General features: G+C 39.5%; 1 protein-coding gene and 1 long non-coding RNA gene across 5 annotated transcripts in view; both read right to left on the minus strand.

Moving 5' to 3' along the window:
* The window catches only part of KDM4C (lysine demethylase 4C), a 301,499-nt gene that overhangs the window by 103,740 nt on the left and 171,641 nt on the right, over window positions 1-26,118 (minus strand). The gene's annotated exons all lie outside the window — the stretch shown is intronic.
* LOC149913042 (uncharacterized) lies at window positions 1,391-25,319 on the minus strand. The gene is made up of 3 exons (XR_016461831.1): window positions 25,271-25,319; window positions 23,964-24,058; window positions 1,391-2,229 (listed from the first exon to the last, which is right to left on the minus strand). It is a non-coding gene; the product is annotated as an uncharacterized LOC149913042 (long non-coding RNA).

Raw genomic sequence — 26,118 nt, forward strand, 5'->3', positions numbered from 1 at the left:
TACAAATGGGCTAGAGACCGAGGGGTGGACTTAACTATGGATGCTATTGCACAGGTCATTCATGACTGTGACACATGCGCCACAATTAAACAAGCCAAGAGGATGAAACCTCTCTGGGTGGAAGGGTGATGGCAAAAGTATAAATATGGGGAGGCATGGTATGTTGATTATATCACCTTGCCACAATCTCGCAATAGTAAGCGTTATGTGCTTACTATGGTAGAGGAAACCACTGGGTGGCTTGAAACATATGCAGTACCCCATGCTACCACCTGAAACACCACATTGGGTCTTGAGAAACAAGTCCTGTGGTGACATGGCACCCCAGAAAGAATTGAGTCAGATAATGGGACTCATTTCAAAAATTCTCTTGAAAATACTTGGGCCAATAGATCATGGATTGAGTGGATTTATCATATCCCCTATCATGCACCAGCCTCTGGTAAAATTGAACACTACAACGGGTTGTTAAAAACACAAAATGTTGAAAGCAATGGGTGGTGGAACATTTAAGCACTGGGAGAAGCATTTGGCAGAAGCCACCTGGTTGGTCAATACCAAAGAATCGATCAATCATGATGGCCCTGCTAGTTCCCTACATACAGTCAAGGGAGATAAGGTCCCTGTAGTACATGTAAAGAACATGTTGGGAAAAGCAGTTTGGGTCTTTCCAGCTTTTGGGAAGGGCAAGCCTCTTCATGGAACTGTTTTTGCCCAGGGACCTGGGTCCACTTAATGGGTTAAGCAGAAAAACAGGGATGTTCAATGCATACCACAAGGGAATCTGATGTTGGGGGAGTGCAGTCAGTAATTCCATGTGTTTATACATAGGTTTGTATGTGCATGTGTTTATATTTAGTTTGTATATATATTAAGCATGACGTAGTGATGTAGAATAAGGGGTGGAATGTCATGGTTTTATGATTTTTGGTTATCAGTATTCCATATCATAACATCATGTAATGCACTGGGGGTTTGACTGTGGATGCTCAAGTTTCGGGTGCCTGTCCGGAGGAGAAGAACTACATTCCCCAGGGGGCTCTGCTGTCAGCAAGGAGATGTAACTCCCAGCAAGGTCTCTTGATGTTCTCTTCTTTGCCTGCACTTCTCCGTCTGCTTTTCTTCGTCGACTCAACTGGACTGCGCTTCCCACCTCAGTGTTGTGGTGAGGCCTAACTACCTTTCGCACACACTCTCTCTCACTATATTTTGCTGAAATTATATTTAGTAAATTAGTTTGTTTCACCTCAGATCGTTGCCGCTGTTTTCAATTATTTTGGGGTCCCTTGTTTCCCTTTTCCGGAGGCACGGATCTGCGGATCCCTCTGCCCCGCTGCTCACAGAACCAGGCCAAACCAGCCCGTAAACCGTTGACAGCTCTTAAGAAAGATGCAGAAAAAGGAATACTGAGAAAAGTAGATGTCACTGTCCTCATTTCAGCCGGCATAGAGCTAATTTTCCTTACAGAAGCTGGTATAGTGCTGTGCTTTCGTTTTAGGAGAATAATATTGACAACACTGATTTTTTAGTTATTGCAGAGCAGTGGCAGTGCTTACATACAGTTGAAGACTTTCCAGCTTTTGTGCTGAGGAGGTGGGGAGCACAATAAGTTGGGAGGGGACAGAATCAGCAAAGATAACTCAAACCCATCAAAGGGGTATATTTAGGAATAAAAAGTTTATTTCATAAGAAAAATTCCAAAACCAAAAATATGCTGTGAAGTACATTAAGCTGAATTATCATGTTCTTTCAGCCCATTACTGCCTTCATCCATTTTATGAAAAATCAGTAGCTTTATAGGTCTCCTGGTATGTTAAATTGTCACAAGTTGCTACAAAAGCATTATGAAGTTGATAGCATTTTTATCAGTACTGAATAAAATATGGGTTTAAAATATTGTATACAAGCAGTCCTAACGTTTCCAAATATATACATATAAAATGAACGTGAATTTTATTCCCTTTTATATAGTTTCTCATGAGAACTAATGTAAATTCAATAAAAAATCACCAGTAATGAAAATAGAAGGACAAAGACAAAATGTCTGCCAAAAAAACTGTCATCAAGTCAATATTCAGCAGCAGTTCTTTACTGCAGATAATGTAGTTGTAAAACAATAGCAACAAGAAAAGAGCTGAAAATGAGGAGGAGATAACATAAAATGCAGGCATCACTCTTCTAGTTTTCTGCACAGCTTTTGTTGCTGTTGTTGTTAAAGGTCTTATTAACCTAAAGAAAAAATTAAAAATTACCAATTATATTATTTCTCTTACTTGCATTTTTCCAGAATTGGCTTCATTTTTGCTCTTTTTCCCTAAATTCATTTTTGACAGTATTTCTTCTATGAAGCTAATACTACCATTATTTTAAATGGTAAATTATTTTAAATTTTCACTATGTTTGTGTACTCACATTGAAAGGATTTCATCAATCTAGGTAAAGAAAGCAAAAAGGAACATAAAATCTGTTGTTGTAACTTATGACTTCTCTATCTCTTACCTACTTTGAATCTGACATCCTTTGATCCCATAACTGTGGGAATAATAAACTCCCACCAACCCCAAACTTGTGCAGGATCTGCCACTTCAAATGGATGCACATAAGTCTAGGGGCCCAATGCAATTCATTCCAGGATACTCCAAGTGCTTGCTGATGTCATGACAGACTTTTCAGTTATTTTTCAACAGTCTTAGGAATCTGGAGAGGCCCCAGTCAACTGGAAGCTGGTAAACACTGTCTCAGTTTTCAAGGTCAAGAAAGAAGATCCTGTTAAGCACAGGTCTGACAGTCTCACTTCAGTGCCAATTAAAATTTTGGAGATTACTGAAAAATTACTGAAAAATACTTGAAAGACAGCATATTCACTGATCATAGCCAACACGAGTTCCTGAGGCACAAGTGCTGCTTAATTAACTTATTTTACTTTTATAATAAGTTTTACTATTGTCTCTGACAGTATCCTGGACAAAATATCCAGCATGTAGCCAGACAAAAACATGGCTGAACAATTGGCTGACAGGTCAAGCTCAAAGGGTTTTAGTAAATGAAGTTACATCTGGCTGGCAACCAATCAATAGAGTAGTTCTCAGGGTTCATTTTAAGGGTCAGTTTTTTTAAAAGATTTCATAAATTATCTGCATAAAAGTCTCAAATGCATCCTAAGAAAACTTCCAGATGGTACTATACCGAGAGAAGTTGTTGCCTCCCTCAAGGGTGGACAGGCATTGCAAAGAGATCTTGACAGACCTGAGGACTGGGCAATTTAACAAGCGCCAGATTCTGAACCTGGGAATAGAATTCTGGGACAGAAAACCTTCAACAAATGAACAGACTAGAAGATGAGACTGCAGCATGAGAGGCTGGAGACCAGCCTTGCAGAGAGAAATCTAGGAGTTGCACTCATTGCCAAGACAAATATGAGTCAGCAATGTGCCGTGGCAGCGCAAGAGCCAACTGTACCATGGGATGCACAAGACCCAGCACTGCCATCAGGCGAAGGGAGTGATTGCCCTCTCTGCTCTGCACTGGTGCTGTCTCACATCAAGCACTGCGTGCAGTTTTGGGCACCACAGTATGGGAAAGACATAAAACTATCAGACAGCTTCCACAGGAGAGATACAAACATGGTGAAGGGTCTAGAGGGCAAGGCATGCAAGGATCGGCTGAGGTCCTGCGTTTTTCAGCTCAGAGCAGAGAAGCTGAGGGAAGGCCTCATGGCAGCCTGCAGCTCCTCCCAGGGAGCAGAGGGGCAGCATGAGCTCTGCTCTCTGGGACAGCAACAGGGAGCAGCATGGAGCTGCTCTCAGAAACACGGTTTGAACTTGAGGTGGTCCTGTGTGAAGCTACAAGTTGGTTTTGATGACCCTTGTGAACCTCTTCCAACTCAGGATATTCTATGATTCTATGACTGAACTGCTCTTTGCTGAATGAATCTCCCATGGGCACAGAAGCCTTCACCCCGAACCTCAGCCTACCATGCTTCTTTTTAACCAAAATATATCTTCTATCAATTCCAGAATAACATTTCTTCATCTCTTACACAGTTCTTTTGCTTGCCATTCCATTTGGTAAGCTGCTGTAATGGTTCACTTTTGAAATCTTTATTTTTTACCTTAATTACATATGATCTCCACTATTTCTGTTTTGCCCTTGTACAATTTTCACAAATCATTTACAGACAAGGAGGGACAAGAATGCAACGGACAGGAAGAAATCTGACAGCACTCATGAAATATTTTGTTGCTTTCCAGAACTTCATATTTTCAAACCTCATTCCAAATGAGGTCAAGGAAAAAACACTGTACACATACTGGACTGCATCTTTCACCACCTCAAAAAAAAAAAAAAAATTACACTTCTATTAAATTTTCCTCTTTGCATCATGTTTAGACTGTTTCCAGTTATTTTTTGAATTGGAAACCCTTTTTTATTACTTCTGAATTGTAACAACTGTAATTATTCCTTCAATTCCTTTGAGAGAGGACTGTCTTCCCAATGTGCACTTGCTGAACATTTAGGAAGATCAACCAATGGATGTGAAAACAATGAGGCAGTGGTGGTGCACTTCAGCAGTGGCAAAGGCAACAGTGGGTCACCTCCACTGGTGCAGATTTTTACAAGCATAGCATGCATGTTCTTGTTCACTGCTGGCGAAAATGCATAGATACTGGTGGTGTGTGTGTTGTATAATAGCAATCAGTAGCTGAGAATCTGCTCTATCAAAAAGCTTTACTGTGCTCTTGCATCTGTAGTAGTTTCTATGGAAATACATAGGAGGTGTTGTTTTTGGAGTAACCTATCTGTATGAAATCTGACACCCAAGCCCTCTGACGTGATGCTCCTATGTGTCGCTTCCTATGACTTCTCACTCTTTTCTACCATAACAAGCCCAGTAGGTCATCCAGTTAAGGAAAAATATCCCTCCTACTTTCAGGAGACTACCTAGCCCAATGCTTCTTAAAAGAATGTGACACATAACTAGGAATATACAAAATCAACAGCACATAGAATGGATGTTCTTACAAGCTATAAACTTTCTGATCCTTACTGTGTCACCACTGTATGTCTTACAGTTTTCACTTCTCTCCAGAAATTTCCTAGGCAATCTCAAGCTTAATTTATCCTCTCTTTCAGGGACTTCAGAAATATTATTTAGTCTCCTCACAATCAACATTCCCATACTAAAATCATAAAATGTCAAATGAAATTGATATGAAAAATGAAGTTACAGAGTACATGACTATCATTACAAAACATAACAACAATATAGCCTTCAATAACTTTATCATCACTTAGAATACACAGTCCTACATGTAGATATATTTTGGATAAACTGAACTTGGGAAGTTTCTCTTTGGTTATTTCTTTCAAACACAAACCAAGTCACACAAGTTACGTATTGTGAACAAAAAACTGACAGCCTAATTATGCAAAACAGGCAAGAAAATAAAAAATCAGTTCTCAAACCATTCCAAAGAAAGTCTTGAACATAAAAAAATCACTTGATATAACAAATATTATTGTCTCAGAACATTTTATAGATGTTCCTTTCTCATTCATGTGAAAATTCCTAAGTACTGTTTATGTCCCCCAAAAGTGTGGAAAAGAAAACGTGTGTTTTTTGTAGAAATTATTTTGTTATTTGCTGAGTAGTATACAATTTCTCTTACTCTCTTTCATTACTTACCACATACTTGAAAAACAATATCTGACTTAGCCTAAAATAAATTTACTTTCCCAACTCACACTGATACGAGTGGATTCAAGCTGGTTCATGTAAATTCAGAATTTTTTTTACCAGATACGTACATTATAAGTACAAATGTGACCAGCATCACATTATGGTCCTATACAATGATATAAGGGACACAAAGTAACTACAACCTCCAATTATCCTACACTCAGAATCCACCTTAAATGAGGATGCTCAAAGAATGAGAAGTAATTTGTGGTACCCACAACAAGTGAAAAATTTCAGAAGTTTGACTGTCATAAGAAGGCATGCTTCAACTATATATCAGTACCATATATATATACGTATCAGTTTCCTTATACTCAAGACCTGCTAATACTGAAGTTTCTCCTCCAAAAAATCACATCTACTTTCCAAGGCCAGTGTGTAACGCTTCATGAAGTACTATAATAAGATTTTTCACTCAAAATCTTCCATATTTACACTTTTCTGCAAAAGTCCACACATTTTGTCAGCATGCTGCTAGAATTCGTTTCAATACCAGTCACTCGTGCAACAATGCCAACCAGCAACATGCCATGATTCCATTATTTGATCAAACATACTTTGTGATACTTTGTCCTGCTTCTTTGAGCAGCTACTAATGGCCCAAAGAAATAATCAGAAATACTCAGATCAGCCAATGCAGTCAGATAAAACACAGTGTATGTCTACAGAGACTATTTTCTTCATAAAAACATTTGCAGCACAGCTAAGGAATCTGTTTTGATTTTCATGTCTGTCATCACCTGGATGAAATCACAGAATCACAATCATAGAATCTTAGAATGGCCTGGGTTGAAAAGGACCACAATGATCATCTAGTTTCAACACCCCTGCTATGTGCAGGGTTGCCAACCACCAGACCAGGCTGCCCAGAGCCACATCCAGCCTGGCCCTGAGTGCCTCCAGGGATGGGGCATCCACAGCCTCCTTGGGCAACAGTGCGTCACCACCCTCTGTGTGAAAAACTTCCTCCTAATATCTAACCTAAACCTCCCCTGCCTCAGTTTAAAACCATTCCCCTTTGTCCTACCACTGTCCACCCTTGTAAACAGTCATTCCCTCTTCTGTTTATACACTCCTTTCAAATACAGGAAGGCCACAAGGAGGTCTCCCCAGAGTCTTCTCTTCTCCAGGCTAAACAAGCCCAATTCCCTCAACTTTTCCTCATAGGAGAGGTGCTCCAGCCCTTTGATCATCTTAGTGGCCCTCCCCTGGACCCATTCCAAGAACTCCAGATGGGGCCTCTCAAGAGCCGAGTAGAGGAGCCTCTCCCTTCTGGCCACTCTTTTTTTAATGCAGCCCAGAACACAGCTGGCCTTCTGGGCTGCAAGCACACGCTGCTGCCTCATGTCCAGCTTCTCGTCCACAGGACACTCAAGTCCTCTGCAGGGCTGCTCTCAAGGAGATCTTCGCCCAGTCTGTATAAATACCTGCACTCTGCACTTGGCCTTATTGAATCTCATTAGATTTTTACAGGCCTACTTCTGCAGCCTGTCCTGGATGGCTTTCCTTCCCTCCAATGTATCGACCGCACCACTCAGCTTGGTGTCATCCACAAACTTGCTGGGGGTGCAATCGGTGCCACTATCTTTGTCATTGATGAAGATGTTGAAGAGCACCAATCCCAAGACTGACCCCTGAGGGACACCGCTTGTGACCAGCCTCCAGTCACCACTGACCTAATAGCTCACCATACCTCATAGTTCATTGGCACTAAGTCCTAAGTAGGATTGTATACATATGCGTATCAGAATTCCCTGGTTAGAAGTCAGAAGTGTCATTTGTTTTTACACTTACATTCCAAATTAAGAATTAATCAAGACAAAACTGAATATTGCATTCTTAATACTCTTTGGTAAAGGAGAGTCAACTTATTCATATCCAGTGGGATATATCTTGCTGTCAGAGAAAATAAAATGCAGGGACTGTATCTGCTTGCCATGGCAAGAAAATTCAATATACTTTTGCAGATCAATTGACAACGCTTTTCAAGAGAGTTTAAACTTACATGCATAGCACATAGGCACACTTGAAAAATAGTCAAAAAAAAAACACCTTAAAAGTCTCTAGTTGATCTATCTATTCCTGCTGCTTGATTTCCATCTCAAACATAACGCTCTAGAAATAGTAATTATTTCCATAGCAACAAATATTTTATCAAAAAATCAAACTGTCATATCAGCTACAAAAACAGATGTCTCTTCAGCAGAATATGTTCTCACACTACCCTATATTCAAGTGTAAATGTTATGCTTCACCTGAAATGTAAGTGCAACTTACACTTCATTTTCCAAGGCAGTCAGCACCACTGCAGCCATATTCTGCAGCAGAACAGGAGATTGCCATGCAAGACACCATTTAAGTTAAGAGGTGGATAGATTTCAAATGGCTAGAAACAGGCCTAGAACTTGTGGGCTAAAATCAGGGACTAGACAAATAAAGAAAACCTTGTGGCTGGAAACTACTATAAGCTTCCTGATCAAGGGGAGCCTGCTGACAAGGACCTATTGCTTCAGCCATAACAGCCATTGTATTCATAGGTTCTCATCCAGATGGGGAATTTCAACCACACATCTTAGGAATAAATTCTTTACTTAGAGGGTGGTGAGGTACTGGAGCAGGTTGCCCTGAGAAACTCTGGATGCCACATCCCTGAAGGCACTCAAGGCTAGGTTGAATGGGGCTTCTGGTAGCCTCATCTAATTGGCAGCCCTTCCCATGGCAGTGAGATTAGTCCCTTCCAACCTAAGCCATTCTATGATTCTATGAACTTATATGAGTTCAGAGTTCCTTAACAATGCAACAGAACTGTAATCATCCAATTCACCAGCCTGCACTTGTTTCTTTCTCTGAGACTATTCATCTCATAGGATCCTCTTAAATAAGACACCAAGCTCAGAGGCTGACTACATGAGTATGTATATGTTCAAGAAGGAAATCCATGCAAAGAAATGCAAATTGCACTTTCTCAGGATGTATTAAAATTTCCTAACTATGCCGTAGAAGATTTCCTTACTTGAAAAGTATTCCTCTGAAAGACACCACTTGACACCTTTTTTATCTGAAATTTTATATGCTGGAGGAACTATACAGGATAAAAACTAAATAACCTACACTAAAATAAACCGTTTTTACATTAAAAAAAAAGACTGTCTTAGGAACACTTAGCAGCACATCAACATTTAATTACATTTTTTATAGATTCTGAAAAGATGTTGTATAACAAAGAAAAACTAAGACTGGTAGAGGAATCATTGAAAATATCTATATGTATGTGACCCCAGAAAGTCATCACTACTGCAGATCAGTCCCACTCAGGAGACAAAAGAGAGACAACTGAGAGCTTACACACTAGTTTTAATGAAAGGACAAATGAAGGTGATACTGTAATGGGTGTCTGCTACCTAACTAGGTAGAGTAAGTGCCTTAGGCCCTCTAAAGATAGACAGCATGTCCACTGTCTGTTCCTCATGGGGCACTTCAACCACCTTGATCTTCTGGAGGGACAACACAACAGAATGTAAGAAATCAAGAAAGTTTCTGGAGCGCATGAACAACATCCTTCTCCAGGTCCCAGATGAGCAAATGATGGGTAGTGTTCTGCTGGACCACATGTTAGAATCACAGGTAAGAACAAGACAGGTAGTCACCAACAATGAGGGACTTGCTGGGAATACAAAGGTCTAAGACAGCTCTGGCTGCAGAGACCAGAAGATGGTTTAAGATCCTGAAGGCAGGGAGAAGGTTGAAAAGCAAAGTCACAATCTTAAACACTGTGGCAACTTTCATGATCTTCTTGGAAGTCCTACGAGATGAGACCCTGTGTGAACAACTGGAACAATTTTCTGGCTCAAAGCTTGTTTAGTAGCATTGATCTGAGACATTACCTGCTTGGCAAGCTTTTGGACTTAATGGTTACCATGATCACAGTAGTAAGAGAAATATATGCTCTGGACAACTAAGAGAAACCATTTTTGGTTGTTGTTCCTTTGGGGCGTTCAAGCTGACTTGCTGGGGTCATCTCAGAGGAGAGAACCACCATGTAGTCAATGCACATACCTAGCAGCCGACTATGTGACAATGTCATGATCAGCTGCCAATTACCCAAGCAGAGGAGCATGTACTACAGACATTCTGTTGCCCCTGACAAAACATTAACAACCAAGTTAAGGAGCACTTTGGCAAAATGCACAAACATTTAGTCCGTATGTAAGCCCTTACAGATCTACCTATGAGGAGTGAGGGATCTGAAACATGCCACTAGAAGGTCATTCTTGATAATCCAATAGAGCATGGTGATTCTGAGAAGTGCTTCAAGAGTGAAGAAAGGTAGATGTCAGTCTTATCTTCAAGAATGGCAAGAAGGAGAGCACAAGAAACTACAAGCTGGTCATCATGGGACCACCAAGGGGAAGTCATGCTCAGCTAACCAGATTAACCTTAAAATAAAATGAGTGGTGTAGTAGATGATGAGAGAACAAAAGATACTGTCTACGTGTACTGCAGTAAAGTCTTTGACACCATGATCCTTGTAGTGTACATTAACATAAACTCTAATCTCAAACCAGCCACCACTTTTAAGACTGTAAATAAAACTTCAATATGTATAATGCATACGATGATATTCTGTATATCTAAGAGGACATTAAGCAACCAAGTCTTCCTTCTGCCTAACAAACACTTGCAGTCTCTCTGGAAATATTCCTTACAGTGGAGGCATATATACATACATATTTTGTATGTACATCAAGGCACTGTTCCTCTGCTTTACATGATAATACTCTGTGCACTGTGATCCATCCAAAAATAAAATAAAATAAAAGAAATGGAAAAAGTCTCGGGAAAAAAATCTAGAGAGTGACTGACCACATCTGTTACAAAGGGATTGAATTTATCACATGAAAAGAATCACAGAATCACAGAATTGCAGGGGCTGGAAGGGATCTCTAGAAATCAACAAGTTCAGCCCCCCCACAAAGCAGGCCCCTTATAGCAGATTGCGCAGGTAGGCATCCAGGTGGGTCTTGAATATCTCCAAAGAAAGACAAGTTGGTCTTTGTTTTAAATAAACAGCTGTATTAGTTGGGTGGATCATCTAGTTGTGTAAATGCCTTTTCCAAAGCAGATCAGAAGAATGTGAAAGTTTGTTAAGCCAGTCAGACCAGAACTATGTGTGTGGCTCAGTCCAACATACAGCATAAAAATGGAACAAGGAAATTTCAGTTGGAAAGAAATGGAAAATTAATTTTGAAGACCACAACAGGTTTGAGATGACTTCAACCCATGCATCACTTCCTGGCAACTGATGACAATTCAGCATCTTGATAGTGAGTGTATAGAGACCAGAAATTGGAACCACAGCTCTGTTGTGATCCAACTGTATATTTTAATTGCTAAATTATGGTTGTGCTGTAATTTCAGTAAACTGCTGTAATCCCTCTGCTAATTTAAAATCCTAGGTAACATAAACTATTTTCCAGAACCTGGTCAGAGAGTAACAGACTCAGACACAGACACAAAAATAGAATTCTGCTGTACTGATATTGTGCACTCCATGCACATACAAAAAGACTAAGTGAGCTTGGCTAGAGTGAGCATATGCTTGGAATCACAGAATTGTTCACGTTGGAAAAGACCTTCAAGATCATCAAGTCCAACCACAACCTAACCATACTACTCTAACTCTAACAACCCTCCACTAAATCATGTCCCTGAGCACAGCACTCAAATGGTTTTTAAACACATCCAGGGGTGGTGATTCCAGTGCTTAACAACCCTTTCTGTAAAGAAGTTCTTCCTGATATCCAACCTAAACTTCCCCTGGCACAACCTAAGGCCATTTCCCTGTCACCTATCACCAATGGGAAGAGACCAATCCCACTCACTGCAATCACCTTTCAGGTATTTGAAGAGTGCAGTAAGGTCTTCCCTTAGCCTCCTTTACCCCAGACTAAACAGCTCCAGTTCCTTCAGTCTCCTCCTCCATAGGGCATGTTCTCCAAGCCATTCACAAGCCTTGCTGCCCTTCTTTGGACCTGCTCCAGCACCTCCTTTCTGTATTGCAGTGCCCAAAACTGAACACAGAAATCAAAGTGGGGCCTCACCAGTGCTGAGTACAGGGGCAGGATTACTTCCTTGTCCTGCTCACCACACCATTCCTAATACAAGCCAGGATGCCATTGGCCTTCTTGTCTACTTGGGCACACTGCTGGCTCATATTCAGCCAACTCTCCATCAGTGCACCAAGCTCCCTTTCCATCAGGCAGCTTTCCAGCCACTTTCCAAGCCTGTAATGTTGCCTGGGGTTGTTGTGACCAAAATGCAGGACCTGACACTTGGCCCTATTGAAACTGATACAGTTTACCTTGGCCAATCAATCCAGTCTATTCAGATACCTCTGGAGTGCCTTTCTCCCCTCTGGCACATCAACACTACCTCCCAACTTGGTGGGAGGGAGTGTTAAATCCCTTTCCTGAATACACTCTGACAATATTGCTGACTTTGATTCCAAAACATCACCAATATATCATTAGATGTATCACTGATTTTGGTATGCTTTGATAGTAAGCCTGTGGAGTGGTCTTCACACCATAAGAGTGACGTGTCTGTCCATCATCTCCTTTCAATGGGATGTTTAAGTCTGTTGATAGGCGCAAGAATATTTTTAAAGATGAAATAATGTCTGTTTCTTTAAATTTCTACTATACTTATGTCTGTGACTGCTTCACACACTCCTGTAGAGTTCTACAGTGTTCTACAGTGGATTAACACCAGCTCCTAAGTAGTGGTAGTGGGATAATGTAAGGCAGGATATTCCCATACACTTGAGAACCTTGTCACTGCCATCTCGAGCAGTGGTCAGAGATTCGGATTTTTCATAACTACCAAAACATTTTTTACTTCACCACAATTGTAATGATTTGTAGTAATGAGTTTAAGGTAACGAGGTAATAGGCAAAGTAACCTTTTTTCCCACAGAGAATCAGAAACGCTTAACGAGCCAACGAGTGACTTTAAATAAATACATAACAGCTGTTATAAAATGTACCGTATCAAACAATAATTCAACCATAGTAGTACTAACACTAGAAAATAATCAGCAATGCCCAACTTCATACTAGTTCCCACTACCACCTTTGTACCAGAAAATAATATTTACAAAGGATCAGTTAAACTACAATATCACAGAATCACAGAATCACAGAATCATAGGGGTTGGAAGGGACCTCCAGAGATCATTGAGTCCAACCCCCCTGCCAAAGCAGGCTCCCTACACCAGGTCGCACAGGTAGGCGTCCAGGCGGGTCTTGAATATCTCCAGAGAAGGAGACTCCACAACCTCCCTGGGCAGCCTGTTCCAGTGCTCCGTCACCTCACCGTAAAGAAGTTCTTGCGCACATTGGTGCGGAACTTCCTATGCTCCAGCTTCTGGCCATTTCCCCTTGTCCTGTCTCCGCACACTGCTGAAAAGAGTCTGGCCTCGCCACTCTGCCCCCCACACCTTAGATATTTCTAGATCTGGATCAGGTCCCCTCTCAGTCTTCTCTTCTCAAGGCTAAACAGAGCCAGATCACTTAGCCTTTCCTCATAGGGGAGATGCTCCAGGCCCTTCACCATCTTTGTGGCTCTCCGCTGGACTCTTTCCAAGAGATCCCTGTCTTTTTTGTACTGAGGAGCCCAGAACTGGACACAGTACTCCAGATGAGGCCTTACCAGGGCAGAGTAGAGGGGGAGGATCACCTCCCTCGACCTGCTGGCCACGCTCTTTTTAATGCACCCCAGAATGCCATTGGCCTTTTTGGCCACAAGGGCACACTGCTGGCTCATGGCCAACCTGTCGTCCACCAGGACACCCAGGTGCCTCTCCGCAGAGCTCCTCTCCAGCAGGTCATCCCCCACTGGTGCATGCAATTATTCCTCCCTAGGTGCAAGACTCTACACTTGCTTTTGTTAAACCTCATCTGGTTTCTTACTGCCCAGCTCTCCAGCCTGTCCAGGTCTCGCTGAATGGCAGCACAGCCTTCGGGCGTGTCAGCCAATCCTCCCAACTTCGTATCATCAGCAAACTTGCTGAGGGTGGCCACTATCCCCTCATCAAGGTCACTGATGAAGATGTTGAACAATATAATGTAGAATGTACTGGTTCTCATTTATGTAAACATTTATATACATCCATATCCCTCTACATATTTAGGAATAGGGAAACACTTAACAAAATATCTAGACAAAATGAAACCTTAGTCCAGAATGGGTTTTGATACAAAGACAACTCCTTTTAAAACAAAGTACTTATAAATAGTTGCTTTCCAAATGAGTAAGTGAATGAAATAAATGTTCTCACAAATGTTATTGGTATAATAGTTCATGCCAAGCTTGTTCCAACACTCAAGACCACTGCTTTGAATGATTTTTGCTTACTAAGTTAAACTCAAATTCTCAGATGGAAAACATTTGGGCCATTTGCAGAATGGATTGTCGGCAGTATTTGCTGATTTAACCCAGCAGATGTGAAAAGCCATAGACGCTAATACAGTACAATTTGCTTTTGCCAGTCTCAACAATGATTTTGCTGCTTGGGGTTATGTTCCACTGATGATTCCTGGCTTTGTAGAGCAACATTCTCTGCTATGAAGAGCATAGCAGCATCTGTTATTTTTCAGGTAGTTGAACATAATCTCAGCCCTGGGAGGCATTATATATAGTTTGAAGTGTCCTGGAGGAACCAATAAAAAAAAAAAAGTCGGTCAGGGAAATAGACTTGGAACTTCGAACTTCACTGCTCCTGCACTATATCAGCAAACCCAATTTCAGAAATCTTTTTTTCTTTTAGTAATGAAAGTCCAGCTTTCATAGCAAAGTATGAAAATACAAATATTTAAATTTCTTGTGACTGTATTCTAAAATAGATACACATTTTTGGTTAGAGAGTCCAATGGCTGAATTATTTATTAATAAAGGCCTCAGTTCTCATAAAAATTGTATGTGAGGACAACCATACTGAATCAGAGGCTAAGGCTAATGGTGTCCTGATTGCCGTTCAAAAGACAGTAACAGGATGCTTTTTTAAAAAAGTAAAATATCAAAAAAGTGCAATATATCAGTAGCGGCAGATATCAAAATGTTTTGAAAAGGTCACAAAAACTGAGAGTTCAAAAAAAAACTTAAAGGCTAATCTAAATGATATACTTAGATACTGGGATACTTCAATTATTCTGAGGCATATTATTAGAGTCCCATAATTAAATCTGCAATTGTTTTGTGATTAAACTGTGTATAACAATTGCTACACTTTGCTAAGTATACTTGTATTGTGAATGTGTAGTGCTGTCCTAGTTTTGGAGGGGATAGAGTTAATGTTCATTATAGTGGCTGGTACAGTGCTGTGTTTTGTATTTAGGATAAGAATAAAGTTGTTAACACGCTGATGTTTCAGTAGTTGCAGAGCAATGCTAAACACAGAGCTGAGGAATTTTCAGCTTTCATACTGCCCTCACAGTAAGGAGCTAGAGGTGCACAAGAAGCTGGGAGGGGACACAGATAGAATTGTTGGCCCAAACTGGCCAAAAGGGGCATTCCAATGCTATATGGCATCATGCCGAGTAATAAAAGTGGGAGATTTGGTTGGGGAAGGGATGTGTTCGCTGGGGGCCCAGCTGGGCATCTGTCTGCAGGCAACGAGCAATTGCACCATGCGTCATTTGATTCTTTTGCTAGTATTATTTTTTTTTCTTTTTTCTTTCTTATTATTTCAAACAACTTCTCACACATTTACCTTTTTCAATTCTCTTCATCACCTCACTGTGGGGGGAGTGAGCAAATGGCTGTGTGGTGCTTTACTGCCTGCTGGGTTAAACCGCTACATATACAATTGCTACACTCTGTTAAAAGCAATTTGTACTTGCACTGTGATTTAAGTGCACTGCTGTATCACTCTGCTAAATCAAAATCCCACATAACTTCAACTATTCAAATAAGAAAATTTTGCATTATGTTTGAAACCCTCCATGTACGGAATATTTTAAAGAACCTGGTCAGCACGTATTAGACGTTAGCTAGCACAGTTGGGAAGATATTTCCAAGGGAGTGTAATGACAACTTTGGCAAAAAAAGGTTTTCTGACATGGTATTAGTTGCAAATAAGAACCTAGTAGAGAAAGCCTATATTGTAATTAAGAACAGGCAGCGATAAGACTGGCTGCAGACAGGACCACTACCATTTAAAAAGAGCGACAGATTACTACAAATACTAGCAAAGGTTAGCCAAGTGTAAGCACTAACTTTGAAAAGGAGGGATAGAAAAACTATAACCAACAGTATTATAGACAGAAAAGCAACTCACTGACTGGTTTTATTGATATTTAGGATGAATTTGAAAAATGTAAAGGTTCCAGAAGTTTGAAGAAAAGGAATAAGAGCTAGACTTGGTGAGTTATTTGTGAGTAGTGCAGAAGTCAGAAGAAAAAAGAACACATAACATGCTAGAACAAGGAAAAAAAAAAAAAAAAAAAACAGAAAAGATAACAGCTCATTAGCAATAAACACAGAAAATCAAAATAATTTTTTAGACTCAAAGTTGCAGCCTTAAATAATAGTACATCATGCCCATATGTAAAGGGATCATTTACTATCATTTCCTGAAACAGACTCAAAGTGATTGCCACCATTTATACCATGAACAGTGAATGATCAAGAGATATCTTTGTTTAATATACACTCTCCTAAGAGCGACGGTTCCGAGGACTAGCAAGAAGAAAGTATTATGAAAGTATTTGCTCCCATGGCAAAACACAATCAAAGATAAGCAACGGGCCTGAATCAGTTGCAACCTATATATTCCTTCCTAGAGACTGGAGACATTCAGCATCATATTATTCAGTCAACGTATTATTAAATAGTAATAAAATTCACACTTGTATTGTGACTGAACTGTATACTCCAAGAGCTACAGTCTCCTAAACATAATTTGCACTTATACTGTGACTTAAGTGCATGTTATATCACTCTAGTAAACAAAAATCCCATATAGCTTCAACTAATTTCAAACAACTAAATTTTCCATTCTGTACTACATCCTCCATACATTAAACTTCTAAGAAGACCTAATCAGACTATGCTGAAACACAATCTTGTCTCTACCAAATGCGTAAGTTGCTAAAACCTGATTTATATTACTGTGCTCCTGAAACTAAGCAACTTAGAGAAAACTCTGAAGATTCATGCTGTAAATAATCAGTTTATATCTACAAAATCTGTGAAACACACAGGATTAAACATTTTCATTTAAAAAAAAAAAACAAATAAATTAAAAAACCCTGCAGTTTTATTTGGATTCCTTGCTGTTGAAAAAACTATCTTCCTTAATTCAAATAGTGGACCGTAGAAGTACCCGTTAAGTGTAAGGGGTAAAAATCAATCTTACCTCCCTTGGTCCCAAAATAGCTTAACTTCTTGCTGAACATGGAATACAGAATTCAGCTGTAATAGCTAAGGCTCTTATTCTCAAAGATGTCTACTAATTCTGGCTACTAAAGTTACCAAAGTAACACAAGCAACACATTTTCACTAATACTAAAATACCAAGTAACTCCACAAATAAACAGACACATCTGAAAAGCAAGCTAAGAAGGTGACTCACTGATCAAGAAACCACATAAAAATATCTAGTTGGCAGGAAGAACTATCAACACAAAATATAAATAGCATAGTTGTATTCAAATTTCCAATTTCATATTTAATGTACACTATTGCAATTCCAGTCATTTCATTTGTCTTTACACTCTGCAAGTTTAAAGACAAGCCATTCTATTTGCAATTTCAAAGTTCAAAAACACATGTCATCAAAATCGAAACAGAAGCAAAGGAAAACCTGCTGGAATTTACTGCATAGCCTATCAGCAAAAGAAAAATGTAGTTGGTAGTGCAAAATCAGTAAATGAATAAACTACAAACTGAAGACTGGCTGATATCTTGTTCTTTTAAAAAGCTTAATTCACAGCATCATAAAAGACCTATACCAGCTGCTTTCTCTATCCCATTCCCTTATGTAATTTTTTAATAATTTTTTATGAACAAAATTTTTCATTTGTATTCCAATTCAGTTTGCTTGTGGACACTACTAACCAGCTGGAAGTTGTGATCACTGGATAAAATTATAGTGGAATTTTTAGAAACTGTACTTCAGACACCACTACTCACCTCCTTCCAGTACTTGAATAGAGCTTATCGACAGGTGGTAGGCTGACTTTTTGCATGGTGTGAAAAACAAGGGGAGTGGCTTTAAACAAAAAAAAAAGACCATAGGAGGACATACAGAGGATGGTGAGGCATTAGCAAAGTCTGCCCAGAGAAGCTGTGGATGCCCCATTCAAAGCAGGGTTGGATGGGACGCTAGGCAGCCTGACCTAGTGAGTGGAAACCCCCAAGGCATGGGATTTGGATGGTCTTGTGGTCCCTTCCAAGCAAGGATTCTATGGCTATACAATCCAAATACAAGCTTGTTGATGCAGTAATGATATGCCATACTTCACTATTGTTTCAAGAGCTTACCAAAGATCATATAGTACCCATTTTAAAGAAGGGTAAAAAGGATGACCCAGAAAACTACAGACGTGTTAGTCTCAACACTGTGCAGATCCTCCTGGAAGCTATCCTACGGCACATGAAAAAGAGGGAGAACCAGCACAGGTTCAGCAAGGGCAAGCCCTGCTTGACCAACCTAATGGCCTTTTATGATGGTGTCACTGCATCAGTGGAGAAAGGAAGAGCCGCTGATGTCAGCTGTCTGAACTTCCGTAAGGCCTTTGACACAGTACACCACAACATCCTTTTCTCCAAATTGGAAAGATACAGTTTTTTCAGGGGTGGACTGTTCAATAAACGAAGAAATGGCTCCAGGATCAAGTACAAAGAGGGGTAGTCAATGGCTTTGTATCCAAACGGAGATCAGTGATGAGTGGTGTCTCATAGGGGTAATTTCTGGAACTGATACTCTTTAATATCTTCATCAGTGACACGGACAGTGGGGCTGAGTGCACCCTCAGAAAGTTTGCAGATGATACCAAGCTGTGGCCGGTGGACCAAATGGACATAAGGACCAAGATAGTATTTTATTTAATTCTTCCTTTTTATGTAATACCTCTTGAGCCACTGTACACATAGACTATGATCCCTGAAAACCAATGCTGGAGTGTTTATTAATATCCTATCAGAGTTAAATAACAAGTGCATCAGTCCCAAAGTATTGATATGGTAGGTTCTTCTTTCCCATTTTCCTTCTGCCTTCTATGAATTTCCCAGGCTTCTCTAACACTGTGAAAGTTGTCCAATCTACTAGTCAACATGTGCATCTACAAAAGCAGAAAAATACCGAAAATACTCTCCCAATCTTCAGGCATCTCCTGCGTAATAATAGTAGAGTCCCCGCACAGATTATTAAAATGGATATTCCATCAACACTGTACAGAGTACACATGCCAGAAAACAATTGCATTCAATCTCTCTCAGGAACCAATTTCTGTGGAATTTTGAAATCTTGTAATATGTTTTTAGAAATAGCATTAATTTCATACAGTTAAAAAAATATATCCTTCTTAGACAAAAAAAAAGCAGATAGTAAAGCAATACTGACACTAAAATCAAGTCAGTTTCAATACTGATGGTTTACAATACACCTCCAGATTTTTACAAAGGCAATCATAGCCCTACAAGGCTTGATTTTTTTCATTTGGAAAAAAAAATAGTCCACCATAATGCCTTGGGACTAAGATAATTTATCACCCTCGGTAACAACACCACAGGTACCTAATCCTCCTTAAAAGTAAGTAATATATTTTCTGTGTTTCTCTTTCTCTTACAGAAACAGAAGTTTGACTCCAGAAATATGCTTACAGAAGTGATATCCGTCTCCTTAGCAAACTTCATAACCAGTTTGCCTGCTGACTGTATGGCTACCCTTGAGGAAGCTCTTAAAAGGCTGCACTAATACAGAAAATAACATTTTCATTCTGGTACACTTGATAAAAAGAAATTATACATTTCTCTATATCTAACACTATTCTATCCACACTTTTAACAGGTGAAGTCCATTTTTAAGCTCAGAAAGCTGTTCAATTAGAATTGCAAGGTCTATCTAGAGGACAATGAGTCTTGATGAGCCCAAACACCACTGTTCAGCAAATGATGGATAAAGGATAGAGGAACTGGTTTGTATTTCCTTCTTCAATCAAAATAATGGTCCTGGCATTCGTGTGTGTCCAATCTGCAGCAGATTGGCTCTGCTTGTCAAAGATGCCAAGGGACAAGAGCTGCTCGTGGCTATAATCAGAGTTGCCAGTTCTTGCCATTTCTGGAGATCAGCTGCTAGCTTGACAAGAGGACCAAACACACAGCAAAAGCTTTATCTTTGACCTTTCAACACCTCCCTCTCCTAAGCAGTTACAAAAAATTTTAACCTACTTATGACATTACTAAAATTGCATTATATAACCAGACTTTTCGCATCAGTTCAAGCACATCTGACAGGATGCTGACAGCGAATGTAATAAGTGAATGAAGTTTTATTTCATGTCTTTGCAGAACAAAAACTAAAGCTCTAAAACTAGCCATTTTCCCTATCCATTTAAATTCTTGTCCAAGCCACCCTTTCTACTAATGGTAGCCTTCTCATTTCATTTTTTTTTATCTTAGAATGAAAGAGAAGCTGAATTGCTTTGCAATTCTGAATCATACTTAAAAGAAATCCACAATGAATTCAATCTATAGAATATTATAGTTTACAGCGAACTAAAATTTTAGTCAGTTTGACTCTAAAAACAGTTTCTAATGTTGCATGCCCAAACATTGCTGTTAAGAAATCTCTGGGACCAATCAATCTGCAACAGAAGTCAGTATACTTGCTTCTTCTGCTGAGTTTGCATTTTACTGCTTAAGTGGGCAGAAATATAACTGCATTGCATACAGAAGAAGAATATTACCACAGGCTAACATACGTACACTGATGCTAAACCCAAGCTTCATTAAAAAAAAAAAATATTTGGGATGGGACTCAATTCACGCTGTACTGCTGCACCTATATTTCCAAACTAGAAGCTTGAGCTATAATTTTAGGTACTGATTCCATAGTCCCCCGTATTTGTCATTGTTCAGTACTGAGGAATTAATTCCAGAATAAATAAATGATTAAATAAAGGGAAGTTGAGCATCAGATACACATAGGAAGACACTCTGTGGGAAAGCAATAAAAAGATTTTAAAAACAGGATAGCAACAGACCAGAAAGAAACAATCAATCCAATGCTTTCTCTGTAGAAGAAACATTCAGGAAACATACATATGAAGTATAGGCAGTGATAACAAGAAAATACAAAACTCAAAGTCAAAGCACTTGTGAGCAAAAAATACCAAAAACTAAACTCTGAATTTCTGCCAGAGGACTCTATATTAATACAAAATTCAGAAAGTGTCTGCTAAGATTTAAGCATGCTGTTAGATACGATAGCATTCTATTTGCAAAATTATAATTCTGAAATGGCTGACAGTGTCAAAGTATGCAGTCTTCTCCTTATTAACGGTCTCTGATCACCTCTATTTGCAGAAACTTCCTAACAGAAGCCTAGCATGTGAAAGACTTCAAATATATTAATTTGAATATAAATTATCTGCATTAGAAATGGCTATAAACACACTATCCAACTGAAGTAACGTGATTTGCAAATGAAGTGTAAAGTTCTACTTTCTTTAATTTTCCATGACAGCATCAGCCCATTTCTTCTTCTTCCTTTCCTTCTTTCATTTTGTTTACATTTATGAATTGACTGAATCCAGTAAACTCAACTATAAACCAATAAAAACAATCTATCAATACACATATCCTCCCTGTAGAAGAACAGATGAGATAACAGTTACAGTTCCAAGAGACGACAGTATCACAGCCATTATTGGCATCACTTCCATTTGGGAACTACCCAGAAAAAGAACTAAATATACACACTGATTAAAATTTCTGGTAACTTCAGAATATGAACAAAGCACTTAAAAAGGGGAACACAATCATTAAGACATTGAAACTGATCAGTCCCTGATATCTGACGAGAAAGATTCTAGAATATGATCAGAAAAATCTTCTTTCACTGGCATTTGACTAGGAACAGATCTCTACCTCACATGTCAGCATGTGTCAGCAAAGCTAGTGAAGCTTCAGTTTTCCAGCCTCCCTCAGCAATTCTTCCATCTCTGTCTTGGATGTAAACATTCCATTCACCAAAATCTATTGCCTCTCTTCTGTGTTCTCACAAAAGCATGCTGATAAATTAGATCACAGGGAGAAGGAGACGCATGAAAATAGTATCAAGCTCCAGTTCCAGCTAGAAAATACCAGTAACTGCCATGTCCAATATAACTCTTAATTACTTCCTTCAGTCAATAAGCAGACGGATGCTTAATAGCTACTTGAAATGGTTCTTTCCTAACAAAAATATACTCTAATCTACCAGGAGGATAATCATTTAGTCAGGAACGACTGGAAGGTATTTAGTGGTATATGCCTTCCTGTTTGGAAAACTGCTGTTTTCTCATAAAACTAAGATACCAGAAGGCTGACAGATTACTGAATAGCGCTGCAAAAGAAGAACACAATCCTTGAGATCAGTAAACCAGTGTCATGACATCATCATCTGGTTAGATTGTATCACAGACAATCTATGCTTAAGAGGGAATTTTACACTATGTTTTAACTATAGCTATGTTAAATAAGCATCAGCAAGCAGAAGTACTCTAATCTCTAATTAAAAAAGAGCAATTTCACTACAACGTACCACATATTTATATCTTTAATTACTTCACTAGATGAATCTTAATATTAATATCATCTTTTTTTGTGTAAATTATCATAATACTTTCTGAAATACTCTGCCTAGCCCTCAAGGTATCCAAACATATCCATATATGATACAGATCATATGCCTAAGCTGCCTCTAATTTTCAGAAAGATGCTTAACAGCTAATTGAAGTATTATGTCTGGCAAAACTGAGGTTCAGATAAAGAAAGAGAGAGAGAGAGATTATGGCTTTTTCAAGCTACTGATAAAGAAGAAACAAATCAAATATTTTTGGCCTGGAAAATGGATGGAGATGTAGCGATGAGTTACAGTTAAAATTACGGCATCCAGCTCAACAGTTCCTAAATTGATGCTAACTAGAACTGTAACAGTATTTAGTTAAAAGAAGAAGAATCAATTAATAAGTATGCCGTCTTTCTTAGAACTTAATAAAGTCTACTTGTAGCTGTAATAACCAGCTACTTGCTAAGCCCAGCAAGACCACTGAAAGTACAAAATTACTGGATTAAACAAAATAGAGGTACAAAACACTGATAAAAACAGAAGCATAAAGCAATGTTGGAAGCAGACCTCTAATGTGATATTAGTTCCATTCTGCACTACAAAAAGAATCAAAATGGTAAAGGGTGTGTGAGGACCAACCCTCATTTCTGCCAGCTCATGGGTGTCCAACCTTTAGGGTTGCCTGGGTCACTTTTAGCAAATAGAAATCACCTTGGGCCACATATATGTAGGCTGCTCTGAAAGTAATGTGTCCTATTTATTTCCGTGGAAAGAACAACAGATGCAAAGAGTAGAATAGCACTATAAAATGCTATTCTTCAACGCAGTTACTACCATTAGCTATGCATTTTCACCAGTGTTGAACAAGAGCTTGCATGCCACAATTATAAGCCAGCACCAGCGAAAGTAACCCACCGTCACCACTGCTGAAATGCACCACGCACCACCTCACTGTGCTCACATCCACTCGACGGTCTCCATGAGCACTCAGTAAGTACAGACAAATGTCAGTAGGTGCAATTTTTTTCTGCAAGGGGCAATTCAATGACACACCTCTGCTTCATACGCACTTTCATGTCACACACCATTCTGTCAGACTGTCCCTCTGCTGCCATCTGTCACACAGCAACAAAATGTAGCGGAATATTGGTGGAAAGGTTCAACCTCTACTGCCAACCACCAACATCTGCCTCTGACACCGGGCCAACAGAATGAAACAGGAGGTATTACTTTTGGAGCAGCCCTCGTAAAATTAATAATACAGTTAATATATATAAACAAAACATTTCAATTTTAAATAGTTTTCTTAAAACATTAAGAAAGAGGAAAAAGGAACTACAACATAAAACTAGTGGGATATTTGACGTTGTTTTTGTGAAACTAACTCACCAGTCTGGTCCAATGGAAATGACTGCAATTCTTAGTGAGGCCACAAGCTGTTCATCAGAGACTTTTCAGAAAATTTCCTCTTCTTGTACCTAACCCTTGACAACAATTGTTCATTGCAAAATTCGCAATGACATGAATAAGGGTGAGAAGTATATTTTTCTCTGCTAAGATAAGGATTATGAAAGTCCAGTAAAGATCAGATTCTTAAGTTGAGTATCTGATTGCTACTCTACACATTTCGTTTGAAAATTTTCAGGTCATGTAGTTTTATCAAACAAAACTGGACTCACAAATGTAAACAGATGATTTTCTGGGAGCAGTCTTTAAACCCCAAGCTTTGTGGTGCAGCTGACAAATCAGAGGGACCTAGACAGGCTTGAGCTCTGGGCCCAGGTGAACCTCATGACGTTCAACAAATCCAAATACAAGGTCTTGCCACTGGGCCAAGGCAAACCCCACTACCAATACAGGCCATGTATGAAACAACTGAGCACAGCACTGCCAAAAAGGACTTGGGAGGTACTGATGGATGGAAAGTTGAACAGGAGCCAGCAGTGTAGCCCTGCAGCCCATAATGCCAACCAAATTCTGTGCTGCATCAATAGAGGTATGGTCAGCAGGACAAAGGAGGTGATCCTGCTTCTTTATCTGCACTGATGAGATCACATCTGGAGATCTGCACCCAGGTGTGGAGTCATCAGCACAGGAGAGACATGGACCTGTTGGAGCATGTGCAGAAGAGGGTGACAAAGATGATCCAGGGGATGGAACGGCTCTTCTACAAGGACAGGCTGAAAGAGCTGGAGCTTCAGCCTAGAGAAGAGAAGGTTCTGAAGTGACCTGAGAGTAGTCCTTCAGTACCTGAAGAGGGACTATAAGGAAGAAGGGGATGGACTCTTCAGGAGGGTCTGCTGTGACAGGACAAGGGGGAATGGCTTCAAACTTAAAAGAGGGGGGATTCAGGTTGGATATAGGAAAAAGTCTTTTACAGTGAGTGTGGTGAGGCACTGAGCAGGTTGCCCAGAGATCCCAGAGATGTTGTGGAAGCCCTGTCACTGGAGACATTCAACTCCAGCTTGGATGGCTTCTCTGAGCAATCTGATCTAGCTGTGGATGTCCTTGTTCATTGCAGAGGAGTTGGACTAGATGATCTTTATAGCTACTTTTCAACTCTAATGATTCCATAATTTCATGTTTCTATTGTCAAATTCCTTTCTCAAAATGGAAAGCACTGCTGCATATTCTTCACTGTTCAGGGCCTTGTGTTTAGCCAGTATATCAAAATGCATACAGTTTTTTGCCATCACCTGAGTCAGCACTGCACAGCAGCGTCCTCCCTGTGCGCTGCTTTCTGACGACATAGTGCCAATAGAGCAGTGATTGTTTGGGTGTTGCTGAGCAACAGGCACATGTCTGGGGCCACTCTGCTGGGAAGAACTGCCAGCTTTAATGACAGGAAGAGGGTGGACTACCTTTTGGGCCATTTTAGGCCATTTTGGGCCACAAGCATCCCGCAGGCCATGGGTTGGACTTGCCTGTGCTAACTGGAAAGAATTCTGAAGAACAAGTCCAGAGAAATGTAAATTACAGAACTGAAACACTAAGGTAATACAAACAATGTATCTGTTTTCCACTTTGATGGATATCTTCCATGCATAGTTCAATAAACTTCACAAGTCACATCTGACAGAATGAAGTAACTTTATTTACTAGCTCTGTCTGGATGTACTTGTGATTACTGGGTAAAGCAGAATTTCTCCTATTTATTTTGGAGGAGATCATCACTATGGGTAAACATTTTAGCTTTTGTAACTTCTCCACAAGATTGAGAATCTCTAAAGTTAAAGCACTCAAGTAAAGTTCCAAATAAAGAATATCCGATAAATTCTGAGCATTTTTTTTTTTTTTAACTTTTTGGATCATCAGAGTATCCAATTACAGAACACTAAATTTAATGGATGGAGAATTATTTAGCATTTATTAAGTACAGAATCATGTTGTGTACTTTATTATAATTATTTATGCACGTGCTTCTTTTTCTTAATTCCTACTTCATTATACCCTTTGATATGCCTTAAGGTACTAAATAATACATAATTAAGGTACCATTTAATACATACTAACATCCATACCAGCAATTTATAGTTAAGAAACA

The sequence above is a fragment of the Phasianus colchicus genome, chromosome Z (genome assembly GCF_987193195.1).
Source record: "Phasianus colchicus chromosome Z, bPhaCol1.hap1.1, whole genome shotgun sequence".
NCBI classification, from domain to species: domain Eukaryota; kingdom Metazoa; phylum Chordata; class Aves; order Galliformes; family Phasianidae; genus Phasianus; species Phasianus colchicus.